General features: G+C 42.2%; 1 protein-coding gene across 4 annotated transcripts in view; it reads left to right on the plus strand.

The window, feature by feature from the left end:
- FYN (FYN proto-oncogene, Src family tyrosine kinase) overlaps positions 1 to 14295 on the plus strand; it is a 265390-nt gene that overhangs the window by 17319 nt on the left and 233776 nt on the right. For all 4 annotated transcript variants that reach the window (XM_060190608.1, XM_007528135.3, XM_060190610.1 and 1 more), the window contains exon 2: positions 12958 to 12998. The gene's annotated coding sequence lies outside the window, so the exon portion shown is untranslated. The remainder of the gene's footprint in view (positions 1 to 12957; positions 12999 to 14295) is intronic.

The following is a 14295-nucleotide window of genomic DNA, read 5'->3' on the forward strand; positions in this document are numbered from 1 at the left end:
TCCCTCTAGCTCAGTTAATATGATTCTGTCTGGTAGCACTTATGCTGTCACTTTGGAGTAGAAAATCAGACTTTGTGGTAAGTGGTTAGACTTTTGATGCCAGAGTAGGACCCTAGATCATGTTTTAGAGGCCAGAGTTAGTCTACCTGGACTTCATTTAAAAGCAGCACGCAACACATTTTCTCTTGAAGATTTATCTAAAGGAAACAAACAAACAAAACGCCTTTCCAAAGAGATATGGGCATACTTATGTTCATAGCAGCACCATTTGTAATCGCTAAAACTTGGAAGCAACCCAAATGCCAGCCAACAGATGAACGACTAAGATACTTGTGGTGTACTGTATCTTATCAGTGGAATACTACTCAGCTGTCAGAAACAATGACACCATCTTCTTTGCCTCCATGTGGATGGAACTTGAAGAGATTATGTTAAGCCAAGAAGAGAAGGATGAATAGCAGATGATCTCACTTACAGGTGGAACTTAAGAAAGAAGGACAGAAAGGAAAAACTGTGAAACTTGGACTGGGTTTGGTGTATTTCACCAAAGCAAAGAACTCTGGAGAAGGGGGGAAGGGGTGGAGCTGGGGGTAGGGAATCTGAGGTCCTGATTCATGATGGCGGAAAAGGACCCAAGTTGGGGGTGAGAATGCTTTGCAGACACCTATCCTAGGGAGATAAGAATTGTACCATGTGTCAGTAGCTGCTGTAAACCATTACCACCTCCCCCCATTAAAAATGTTAAATATAAAAGAAACAAAAGTGGTGTGTTTTGAGGTGGTGGTTGGTGGTGTACCAGGTAGAGGGCAAACGTTACCATAGGCAAGGACCCAGCTTCAGGCCTCTGTAGAGGAGAGGTTCATAAGAGGTGGAATAGTGCTGCAGGCACCTCTCTTTCTCTCCCTCCCTCTTCCACTCTCCCTCTCTATTTCAGTAAGTAAAGGGGGAAAAAAAGGCATGTTTTGTTAGAAGAAAAATGATCTATGGATTCCAAGGAGTCACGTCTTAGCTGCAGCATATGTTACACAGTAACCACACAGCATGGGAGGCTGCAGGGAGGAGAAAATACCTTCCATGGTTGGAAAAGGGAGCTTGTAGAGATTTGGAGACCAGGGTGAAGACTTGAAGAGCTTACTGAGATCCAGCGTTCCAAGCACTGGATAAGAGTGTCATCACTTTGCCTTCCTGGAACTCTGGAAAGGTGCGCCTTGTAATGTAGCCTGCAGCGGGGACATGTTTAGGCAGGAACTAGCCCTGGAATGGCTCCCAGTAAGCTTCCCCCCCCCACCCAAGACTGCATATGGCAAAAGAGAAACACCAGCAGTCCCGCAGGCTACTCCCAGGGCAGATGTAGAGTTGTTTCTTAGGGGTGAGTGAGTCCTGGGGTCTGAATGAGCTGAGATCCACCAGCTGCATCAACAGAACCAGACCCACACCTGGGGGTGAAGTGTCCCACCTAGGCCAGTTAGGGTTGGAATGCTGCATCTGGGCCAGCTTCTCTTCCCACTTGTGGGGATTCTGTAATCTTCCTCTGAGGGAAAAGGAGATATAGCTTGGATGGGGGAGGGACACAGCAGGCATTTTGAGTTTATTTTAATTTGACTTATAGAAACGTTGAAGTTTCATACCTGAGAAGATTAAATTATTTTGAAGTAGCTTGTATTTTTTTCACCTAAATGGCGCTTTATTTTATTTTTTGTTGATTTAATAATGATTGACAAGATTATAAGATAAGAGGGATACAATTCCATACAATTCCCACCACCAGAGTTCCTATTCCATCCCCATCCATTGGAAGCTTTCCTATTCTTTATCCCTCTGGGAGTATGGACCCAGGATCATTATGGGGTGCAGAAGGTGGGAGGTCTGGTTTCTGTAATTGCTCCTTTGTTGGACACAGACATTGGGCAAATTGATCCATACTCCCAGCCTGTTTCTAATTTTCCCTAGTGGGGCAGGGGTTCCAGGACACATTGGTGAGGTCATCTGCCTAGGAAAGTCAGGTTGGCATCATGGTAGCACCTGCAACTTGTTGGCTGAAACACTACAAAAAAAAATGGGAAAAGATGGAAAATTCCTTATGACAGTCCATATACAGGAAACCCACAGCCAACATCATACTCATTGGGGGAGAAGCTGAAAGCATTCTCCCTCAGATCAGGTACTAGACAGGGCTGTCTCTGATCACCATTAGTTTTCCACATAGTATTGGAAATTCTCGTGATAGCAATCAGGCAAGAGAAAAGAATCAAAGCAATACATTTGGAAGGGAGCAAGTCAAAACTCTGTAGGTGATATGATAGTATACATAGAGAAAGCTAAAGAATCCAGCAGAAAACTCCTGGAAATTATTAGGCAATATGGTAAGGTGTCAGGCTATAAAATTAACATACAAAAATCAGTAGCATTCCTTTACACAAACGCTAAGTCAGAAGAAGATATCCAGGAAGTTGTGCGGTAGCGCAGTGGGTTAAGTGCACATGGCACAAAACACAAGGACCGGAGTAAGGATCCCTGTTGGAGCCTCCGGCTCCTCACCTGCAGGGGAGTCACTTCACAGGTGGTGAAGCAGGTCTGCAGGTGTCTTTCTCTCCCCCTCTCTGTCTCTCCATTTCTTTCTGTCCTATCCAACAATGATGACAACAACAGCAATAATAACTACAAAAAAAAAAAAAAAGGCAAGGGCAACAAAAGGGAAATAAATAAATAAATATAAAAAAATTAAAAAGAAAGATATCCAGAAATCACTCCCATTCACTATTGCAGCAAAATCAACAAAATATCTAGGAATAAACCTAACCGAAGAAGTGGAAGACTTGTATCCTCAAAATATGAGTCACTGTTCAAGGAAACAGAAAATGAAGCAAAGAAGTAGAAAGATATCCCATGCTCATGGATTAAAAGAATCAGCATCATCAAAACTAATAATCTACCTAGAGCCATATACAAATTTAAAGCTTGTATTTTTCTACCATCAACAGAAATGCAAAGTTCACATTCAAGTTGGACACCACTATGAAGACATAAAGTAACACCGTTTGTATACCAGTGGCCAATGAATATTTCAGACCTGCTGCACTGCAGTTGAGCTCTCTTTTAACACCTGCAAGGTGATGATAAACTTCTTTCCTTGCTTGCTTTATTTATTTATATTGGCACTAGGGTTATGGCTGGGGCTTGCTGCCGGCACTATGAATCCACTGCTCCCAGTGGCCATTCTTTCCTTTTTCTTGTATTTTATTTGATCAGAGAGAAATTGAGAGGGGCAAGGGTGATAGGGAGAGAGAATGAGAGAAACCTGCAGACCTGCTTCATGGCTCGTGAAACATCCCCCTGAAGGGGGAGAGGGGAGAGACAGGGCTCAAACCCAGGTCTTTGAACATCGTAATATGTGTGCTCAACTGTGTATACCACTACCTGACCTCCTTACTTGCATTCTCATAGTACAGGTTTTTGGGTTTTTTTTCCCTTTGAGTAGAGCATACTAAGTTCATTTGGAGAAAGTGGGGAGATCATTCTCTTAAAAAGCTGAATTGTCCACCAGATATTCCAAAATCAAGCAGGGTTTAGTAAACCATGCCAGTTGCCACAGGGCTTCTGGTCAGTGGCAAAGAAAAGAAAGAAATCTAGGCCTTTAGTGAACGTACCATGATACCTGAGACTAGAAGAGGATTTTTTTTTACTGTGTGTGATCCTTCAACTCCACATGGTAAAGGTATCACGGTGAATAGTGGAAATTACAGTCTCTGACTAAAGGAGGAGAAGCTGTTCGTTTTTATTCAATGCTCATGTACTAAATAAAGCATGAGTTTATGAAGGGGTTCATTTCCAAGTATAATTCATACGTAGTTACCTCAACATTCAAATAACAGGGGGAAAAGAACGAGTTAGCTCTTTTTAGTTACATTTCATCTCTCTTTGACATTCATACAAGGCTGCTGCTGCACTTAAGATGTTTTAAAACCTTCTGTTTCTTGAAATGCCTAGTAATTTTGGAAGGGAAGGGAAATCTTTACTCCTGCTTTAAAAAGCCCGTGTTTGCTTGGGTGGAGTGAGGTGGGAGGTTGTCTATTGGAATTGTGCTTCTGTGTTTTTCCTTACTAGAGAATCATTGTGAGACTTTGATCACATCTTATCAAAATGAAAATACATCTCACGTTCTCTTTCATCTGTCAGTGAGTACCAAGAGATATGGGGTGAGGAGCATAGTATTTATTGAGATGAATCACTTTACGTTTATACAATTAAAAAGTTGATTTCGGGAGTTGGGTGGTAACACAGCGGGTTAAGCACACGTGATGCAAAGGGCAAGGGACTGGTGTAAGGATCCCAGTTTGAGCTCCCGGCTCCCCACCTTCAGGGGAGTCGCTTCACAGGCAGTGAAGCAGGTCTGCAGGTGTCTGTCTGTCTCTCCCCCTCTCTGCCCTCCCCTCCCCTCCTCTCTCCATTTCTCTCTGCCCTATCTAACAACGACGACATCAATAACAACAATAATAACTACAACAACAATAAAAAAACAAGGGCAACAAAAGGGAAAATAAGTATATTAAAAAAGGAAGTTGATTTCATAACTGACAGATCATTTTATAATATTGTGAACCTATCATTAGTTTTTACTAAATTACTTTGTTTTATTAGTGATTTAAAATTGAATTTTACTAGGGGTATAATTCCACACCATTTCCACCACCAGAGTGCTGGGTTTGCATGCCCTCCACTAGAAACTGCAGGTTGACTTCACAATATCAGTTGTCTGTCTACTGACAAGCGCAACTATATAGCACAAGCTAGGAATACAGTGTAGACATTACTGAACTCAATCTTGATGCATCGCAAATACAACTGTTGATGATGGTACTTGGTTTAAAAGTGAAACATCTAGTAAGAATGCCTAGCCTGATGGGCTGCCAGGACAGTGGAGATAAACTACTACTTTCATAGTCAAGCCAAGGTTGGCCACCCTGGATGAAGACAGCATGTCTTCATTTGGTCTGCACCGTCCTCTTGCATGTGGATACTTTTCAAATCATTACAAACATGCCATCGTTTGATTTCTTTTGATTTCTCTTGTGATTGCGCTTCCCACAAACAGCTCACTGAACTCTAAAAAAATCTACTTGATGGGCTGGGGAAATCTCATAATGCTTCTGCAAAACACTTTCATGCCTGAGGCTCTGAGGTTCCATGTTCAGTCCTCAGCACCATTATACACCAGAACTGAGCAGTGCTCTGCGCTCTCTTGAACTGTATGTTTCTCTCTGTATTTCTCTGTCATTGGAAAAAAAAAAAAGAATCTATGTGACAGAGTTGGTGTTAGTTCAGAGATCTGTTTGGGTAAACTTGGTGAATATAAGGAAGAAAGATGCTTCTCTTTTTGGTTTTGGGTAAATGAGGGCATTTGATGGTGATGTTAAAGGAACATTTTGAAGTCAACTGCTTTGAGATCTTGTGTTCTTACACATCTGCTTTCTGTTGGATTTCTTTTTAAAAAACACGCTACTGTTCAGTTTTATCATGAATGCTTTTTCCAAGGACAGTAAATGGCTTCACACACTATGATGTCGTTTCCATGGTAACTAATGTATTTTAGCAAAGAGAGACTGTGATAGAAGTAGGCTAAAAAGGACGGATACAGAAATGGCACAGTGTGAAATGTGGGGCAGGGAGTGAGTACTGTAGTAAAGAATTTTTTTTTTTCCATTTTCTTTCTGACTTCTTTAGTAGAACCTGTCTAACTAGAGCTTGACTTAACTCTTCCTAGGAAATTTTCACTGTACCCACCAACACTGTCTAGTACTTTGAAGACACCATTTCATTAATTGGTAATTGGATTTGTTTGTTTGTTTGTTTCTTTAAATTGAGTGATCACTTCATTGATAAACATTTGTAATCTCACTCATTTTAAAAATGTTTTCATTAATTTTAATTAATAAAATAAATAAGAGAATCCACAGAGAAAAATACAGAGAGACCAGAGCATTGCGTCACTCTGGTGTATGGAGAGTGGGAGTGGGGATGGGGATTGAGCCTCAGGTATGAAAGTCTTTTTTTTTTAAAAATATATTTTACTTATTTATTTTTATTGTTGTTGTTATTGATGCCATTGTTGTTGGATAGGACAGAGAGAAATGGAGAGAGGGGAAGACAGAGAGGGGGAGAGAAAGACAGACACTTGCAGACTTGCTTCACCACTTGTGAAGTGACTCCCCTGCAGATGGGGAGCAAGGGGCTCGAACCAGGATCCTTAACGCTGGTCCTTGTGCTTAACCCGCTGCACTACCGCCCGACTCCTATGAAAGTCTTTTGCATCCATTCTGCTGTCTCCTCTGCCTTATGCCACCCATCTTAACATGGCATCTTCACCTCAAGTTCTCCTCTGGAATCGCCCCACTTCCCTGCTGCCCCTAATTGCAGTGCACTACCTGTTTCTATATAGAGTGTGGTAGTTAGAGTCTTCCCAGCCAGTTTTCACCCCAACACTTGATCCAGTTGGCAACACTTGATCCTCGTCTTTGAAGGCTATCATAGTTTGCAGTTTTTGTTTGTTTCAGAGCTAATATACCAACGTGGACATTTCAAATCTGCCCAGTGTCAAGTAGCATCTTTGAACATTTGTGTAAGCCTCAGTTAAATAGAGTAAGACCTGCTTTGTATGTGTGACTTATGTGATAACGCTCCCTTTTGTGCTCTTATATAAACCTCAAGTGGCGGTAGACAGGTAGCAGTCAGTTTTCTATGTTTAACAGAAAGAGAAAATCTAGGAATCAGTCTTAAGACATAAAGAGACACCCAAGCAGTCTATAGACTGGGTTAGACCCTCATTTATGCTTTATCAGGTCAGAATATAGATTAAGGAATTCAAGCCAAAGGTTGTTTATTTTTTGGTGTGCAATTTCACTGCTACCAGGCTAGCTTTTTGTATCATATTGATAGAGAGACAGAGAGACACTATAATACTTAGGCTTCTCCTGCTACCACAGCACTCCTATGTTGTGCTGGGGTTTGAACCTGGGCTTTGCATATGCCAACGTACCCATTGGGTGAGCTGTCATCTCTCTAAACCACCACCATCACCATCATCATTTTACCTGAGCACTGCTCAGCCCTGGGACTTCAGAACCTTGGTCATCGAAGTCTTTTTGCATAACCACTGTGCTATCTCCCTGGCCCACTAACATTTTAAAATAAGGCCATTTGTGTGTGTGTGTGTGTGTGTGTGTGTGTGTGTGTATTTTTTTTTTAAATGGATATCTCCAGTGCCTTTTGGGGAAAAAAAAAAAAAACAGAGGTCTGATAGAAACAGCCTGCCCAACATTGTTATAACTGTCTGCTTAAGCTTTTAGCTCACACCAGATGAGGTCTCACATGCTCTAGCCCTTTCTTGTACGTGGTTGTACTTGGTTGGGTTGTTTAACTTAGGATCTTGCTCCACAACCCTCCCCTACCCCAACATAATCACAGAGTCAATACCTAGGAAAGTTAGGGAGGGTATGTGGTTTTCCACTCTAGTATATACAGCCTAGTTGAGCAGCAGGGTCCCTTCCCAGTGTGGGAGACATGAAGGTATTCCCCAGAAACATTTTCTAGATGACTAGACCCATTTCACTGTCTGTATCTTTACTAGAACGGGGCTAAGATAGGAAAAGAGAAGAGGTTGCAGTCCCTACCACCCCGAGCTTGTTAGAAGGTTCAGATGAGCAGAAGAAACTAGTCTGGGGCCAGAATGAATGACTAGAGAAAATACATGTTTCCTGGGGCAAGGGAGGGGTTGGGGATCAGACCAGGGCTTTGAGAAATAACCTCACAACAAAGAGCCTTGTCTGCATTGGGGACTACCCCAGCTGTCAGGCACACAGGAGACTGTGATGGTCCTGACGTGGACAGTTGCACACACTGCCCTATGTGTCTGTCTGCAGCTGTGGAGGCCTCAGGAAGCCCACTGTGAGAGTAGGCCTGTTGCTGGGCTTCAGGCAGGGAGCCAGGGGCCGCCCTTTTGCCTGAGAGCGTTGAGGAGCCTCTGTGTCTGTTCTGTGTGTCCCTCAGCCTCCTTCAGGATGGTAGCAGAGTCTGGCCCTGCCTGGTCTTTTCTGTACACCCTGGACCCCCCAAGTTAATTGGAGGAACACTGCCCCCGTTGACACATTTGATATGGAAGCTGCTATCAAGTGGCTACTTCATCCCCAGTGGCTATTACTGGCATCACACCACAAACCCTTCTGAGATTATGATCGTAGGAGCAGAAAGAAGCCATTCAGATGTATCTGAAAACATGGCTGATAATGTGGAGTCATTTTTTTGTAGGTCAATGAATATTTAAAATTTTTTTTTTTTTCTTTTTTGCAAGTTGTTAACAAAGATAGTTGAATTAGGAACAGAGGAGAACCTGTGGCAAGAGAAAAGTCTATCTGTCTCATTTCTCTCTCCATCTTCCGATTCTTAAACCAGTCAAAACAAAAAGCTCAATCATGATTTCATTCTTAGGCTGGTCATGGCCCTTCACACCCCTGCATCACACCGAGACATGATTATGACTCTAAACTAAATTTTTAAGCACTGTACAAAGGAAAACTGGGTAACATGAAACCTAATAGCAGAATCTCCAGATTGGATCTTTGTCATTTGTTTCTGAATAAAGAAGCAAGACTAGGTTTAAAGAAAATGTTGGTCATTTTTCTGAGGATCCTGGGTGGTGGTTGACCCTATAATAGCACCCACATCACCTTGCATGAAGATCTAGGCTCAAACTTCTGCTTCACAAGCAGTGGAGAAGTGCTGCTGGTCTCTCTCCCTATCTCTCTCTCTCTCTCTCCCTCTCTCTCTCTCTCTCTCCCCCACTCACCGTCTAGAAAAAAATGTCATTTTCTGAATACATATACGCTGTATGTTGAGGTTATGGGCATATCCAGGAGGTATATAAATAACCTTCTTTTCCCTCCATGCAGCCTTTCTCAGTCATGTAGGAAAGAGTGGAGTAAGTCTGGTTTATTGCATATTCATCGCCTTCATCTCTGTTACAAGTTTCATTCATTCCTCTTGTCAACAATCCCCACCCCTTACTCCCCCTCCTTCAGTCAAGATGGCATTAGCCCTTTTGTGTTGAAGCTACTAGGCTCACCACCACCCCCCATTCTCCCACCATCTGGCAGTTGGCCAGGAGACAGTGGGGAAAAAATATTGAATAAAGTGATTTTAGAATACAGAAGAGAGGATATCTAGTTCTGTATAGAAGGGACAAAAAATGAAAATGTGATACTTGAACTAGACCCTGAGGGCCAATGAAGAAAAAAAAAAATATATATATATATATATATATATACTTAGCTATCTGGAGTGCAATGACTGTGCCAGGAATGTGTGTGTGTGTGTGTGGGGGGGGTATCTATTTTTTTTCTCCCCCACCCTGGGATAGAAGTGGGTTGAAGACACATTGATAAGTGCACAAGAGTGCCTGTAGCTGGCTGAATTCTGGCTCATCACCTGATTGTTTGTTTCCCACCTTCTCCTACCAACCACTGCCCATCCTCTTAGCCCAAGTCTGTACTGTTCCTGAAAATGTTGCTGATGCTCCTTGGTCCGATTATCCTCTGTTCTCACTGTCCTGTCTATACAGGTGACGATGGGTGATGTCCCCTGGGAAGTAGGTGAGCAGTAGGGTTGGTGGGATGGCTATATCCAGAGAAAGCTCACGAGGGCATCTTGCTGTTATTTCTAGAACTTTCCTAAAAATAAAAACTTTGTTGTATTCTCCTAAAATTGGGGGATCTGATGTGATCTGCACTGTTCACTTGGGGCCCGAGCTCTGTCCTTTGGCTCCTGTTCCTGCAGTCAACCACATATTTGCAGCATTTATGGATCAGCCTTTTCCAGTGGGGAATCTGGGTCACTTCAGTAATGTTCCTCAAAGAGAATATCAGCACTACCTCATCAGGAAGCATAAGAGCATGGAAAATGCTCTAATGCCCACAAGCCCACAACTGAACACACAGCCAGCTATTTAAACTGCCTTTATAACACACACACACACACACACACACACACACACACACACACACACACACACGCACACCCATGCTCGTGTGCACACAGGCATCTGCCTTGTCTTTGAAAAAGAGATACAGAGAGATAGATAGACAGACAGACCAGAGTACTGCTCAGCTCTGGATTATGGTGGTGCTGGGAATTGAATCTAGCACATCAAGACTCAGGCATGAAAGTCTTGCATAACCATTATGCTGTCTCCCTATCCCTGCATGTGTTTTTATCTTAAAGCTATGGGAATGTATAACTTAGATATCCCCAAATATAAATGGAGAATAAAGATATAACAGAATAATCATCCATTTTAAAATTATATCTAAAACTGTGTCATTTAAAGAAAATTTTTGCCACTGATTCACAAAAAAAAAAAACATTTGAACAAAATTTACTCTCAGCTTTTCAGAAGGTCTTTAAGGTATATGTATATATGTATACATACATATGATATTATTAATTTGTTGTGAATGAGTAAATGAAAGAGGAGGGAAAGAGATGGAGGAACCAGAACACTGTTGAACTCTTGTAAAATGTGGTACCTGAGATTGAGTTTGTGACCTGTGGGGTCCCAGGCATCAGATTCTTTTCTCTAACAGATTACATTATCTCCCTAACCTCAAGACATACCTGTGTCTTTATTATTATTTTCAGTGCCATTCTTTATTCTGAACGGAGTTGCCCAGTAAATTTTACTTGTCTACAATTTTATGTCATCCATCCAATCCTCTTTTGAAACAATGGGGCTGGTGCCTAAAAATACCTTGGGCCATGTGTGCTTGTTGGGAATCTTTGAAGTTAAAACTGTGACATCCTAATTTATGGCTGCAGGGTGATGCTTATATGCATTGTCTTGGTTAATTAAGTCCAGCTATTTAGTAAGCCTGAAATTGGTTAATGCTACAGAGATGGACGGATGGACGGACAGATCCATGGATCCATTATGTAGTAGCGGGACAATGGCTCCTCCCAGGCTTTCAGTTTTCATTTCAGTACTAGTGGCTAAAATGACTTAGAATGAAGCCTCACTCTTGAGAGCATCTTTTGGTTGCCATGTGAAGTTATATTAGTACTGTATGTGCGAGAGAGATTACATTTCCTCACAACTCTGGAAAGGAGTGCCTGTGATTCATCGAGTGCTTTCTGTGGTACCTTGGAAAGGGAGAATCCATTCTGTAAATCAAAGTGGCACCTTCCTAAGCCTCTGCTGGAAGAGTTCAAGAATGAAAGCCAAACTTTCACTGTCTACACGTGTTCTGTGGTGGAAATGTATCACACTCCTGATTTTCTCCTTGCTGGCTCTAGAGAGGCCAGTTAAAATTTCTGAACAGAAGAGGTTTCCAGATCCCTGGTGGGTTAGCCTAAAGAACAGGCATATATTATTTCTGGTGCATCTCCTTTTCCTTCTTGTCTCTGAAGCAACAAGAAGACGATGTGAGCTGCTAAGGTACATGATGCAGGGATATGCTCCTAAGAGCACAGTCTCTCCCTCCATCTCCCTCTGGTTCTGCTGCATGTCTGCAGTGAGTTCATGATTGGGAAGTTCGTTTGCGGAATACAGTGTCTGAGTTTCTAATTCTCTTCTACCTGGTCATCCTCCCCCCCTTTTCTTTCACTATGAGTCATCTTTGATGAAAGAAAACAAAGATGCTACTCTTAATTAGGCATCCTTTCGAACAGCACAAAAATTGTCCTGTGTGTTTGCGCGCGTGCACGTGCTCAGTCTTTGGGTGCTGGTGAGGGATGATGGGTAATTCTTCATTTTCAGACTAGTTTCATTTGTGTGGAGATGGTTTCAGTAGGGATAGAAATTTTTGATAGGAGTGTTTAATACTTGGATTAGGAAGAAAGGCTAAGAATTGTATTAGGAAAAAAAATAAGTCTTTTCTAAGATGGAAAGTGTTGCTTCTAGTTTGTTTTTTTTCCATATTCCTCGAGTTGTTCACTTTTTTTCTGTCTGATAGACTGTTGTCAGCATAATTCCACTCAACCATTTTTATTGTTCTCTTTAGACAGCTTATTAAAACAGAAGCTTGGTTCAAAGAGCTAAAATTGCAAATAATAAATGAGGCACCATAATATTGGCAGCTTGTAGACAGAGTGCATGAGCAGGTTGGAGATCTGCCAACCTGCCCATGACACATTAAAGATTAATGTGTCGTGGGCATGGGTGCCTTTGGGATAGGCAGGCAGCTCTTCTAGGGGCTTGGCACAAGGTCCAAGGCTAGAGTCTGATGAACAGACAGGCTGGTGCAGTTTTCCCTCTGGGAGGGGAACACCAGAGGACAGGAGACAAGGACATCCTAGGAAAGCCCCTTTGATAGCAAGACCCATCCTGAATTAAACAGGAAGTAGCAAAGATACAGTGGGGGGTTGGGGGTGGGGAGGTGGAGGGGGTGGTGGTGGTTAGGTCTAAGTCAAAAGGTAAGTTGAAAATCTTGAAAGACTAATTCTAATTAATTAATTAATTAATTTTTGGCCATGAGGGTTTCACTGGGGCTAAATTGCCTATACAATAAATTCACCACTCCTGAAGGCCATTTTTCCTTTTTCTACCTTACATTCTCTCCCTCCCTCTCTCTCTCTCTCTGATACAGACAGAAAAATGTTGGAAAAGGAGGGAGAGAGAGAGACACTTGCAATACTTCACCACATATGAAGTTTCCCCCTTCAGGTGGGATCAGGTGTTTGTGACAGTGTGATTTAGCCATTGTGTAAGAAGAGGGGAAGAGAGAGAGAGAGAGAGATAGAAAGAGAGAGAGAGATTGAGAGAGAAAGGAAGACAAGAAAGAAAGAAAAAGCAATCTTGTGGGCAAATTGTGTGTAGCAAATGGAAATTCTGTGCTGGTATTTCGTGGGTGGTTTACAGGCAAAGTGTACTCAATTCTCTTTTGATATCTTTTTTTTTTTCTTTCCCTTCTACAGTTTTTTTGAAGAAGCAGGATGCTGATCTAGACGTGGAAAAAGTAAGTTGACAAGTTTCTCACTAAAAGCACATGCTTCCTAAATTGGAAATAGTTTGTGTCCACTTTAAACGTACAGGACTGTGACTGTCTCTCCATATTTCTTTTTGTGTGTGTGTGTGTGTGTGTCTTTTTTTGTTTGTTTGTTTCTCCATTTCTAAGAGAAAGAGATGAAGATGGGACTAGTGTATGAAATAGAAAGTTATCTCACTTAGAGATATTTGCCTATTGTTTTTCTCTTCCTTTAGCTGTAACGCTGAATTGTGATAATTGTGGAAATGTTTGTGTTAGCTATAAGATACGACTTCGTACACTACAAATAGAATGGAACTGTCCTGTGGCTGCTGAGCCTTCAGGAACTGGTGAGGGATGGATGGCACACCAGCTGGAGACTAGTTAGGGGCATTCCTTTCTGGTTCATTCATTGTTCATTTTCTCTTTTACTTGTTGACTTAATCTTATTTTTTATTTATTATATTTTTGCCACAGGGTTATTGCTGGGGCTCAGTGACTGCACTAGGAATCCACTCATCCTGGTGACCTTTTTTTTTAAAATTTATCTTTATTTTTTTGGGTAGAACAGAGAGATTGAGAGAGGAGGGGAAGACAGAGGAGAAAGATAGACACCTGCAGACCTGCTTCACTGATTGTAAAGCACCTCTGCCCCCCCGCAGGTGGGGAGCTGGGGGCTCGAACTGGGATCCTTGTGAGGGTCCTTCTGCTTCGTACTATGTGCGTTGAACCTGGTGCGCCACTGCCAAGCCCCTCATTGTTTATTTTCTCCATTCTCACATGGCTGCCTCTGCCCTTGTTGTACACTTCACATTCCTGTCACTATAACAGGCCATTCTGTCATTCATGAAATATCTCATTATTATTGTTATTTTTAACTTGAACCCTGCTCAGCTCTGGCTTATGATAGTGCCAGGGACTGATACCTCAGAGCCTCAGGTATCAGTGTGGTTTTTTTTTTTTTTTTTTTTTGAATAACCACTTGCTCTCTCTCCAGTAAGGTTTTGGGATGCCCGCTGACCTTTAGATATTTTGTTGGACTCTGTCGAGACAGAAATGAATGTGGATGACAAGCACAGTGTGCAGAAGGGACTCTGGACACTCAAACTGAGGGCAGGCTTATCTGGAAAAGCAGCTGGTTGGAGTGAATGTGTGAAGCAACTATGACGTCTGTTTTACCGCACCTTTGCTAAATCTTTTTTGTTTGTACTGCTCTGCTTCCTGGGCACCTTGGCTTTGCCAAGATGAGGTGGATTCACACAGTCCTCTCTAGCTAGCTATCCTTGGG

The sequence above is a fragment of the Erinaceus europaeus genome, chromosome 4 (genome assembly GCF_950295315.1).
Source record: "Erinaceus europaeus chromosome 4, mEriEur2.1, whole genome shotgun sequence".
NCBI lineage: Eukaryota > Metazoa > Chordata > Mammalia > Eulipotyphla > Erinaceidae > Erinaceus > Erinaceus europaeus.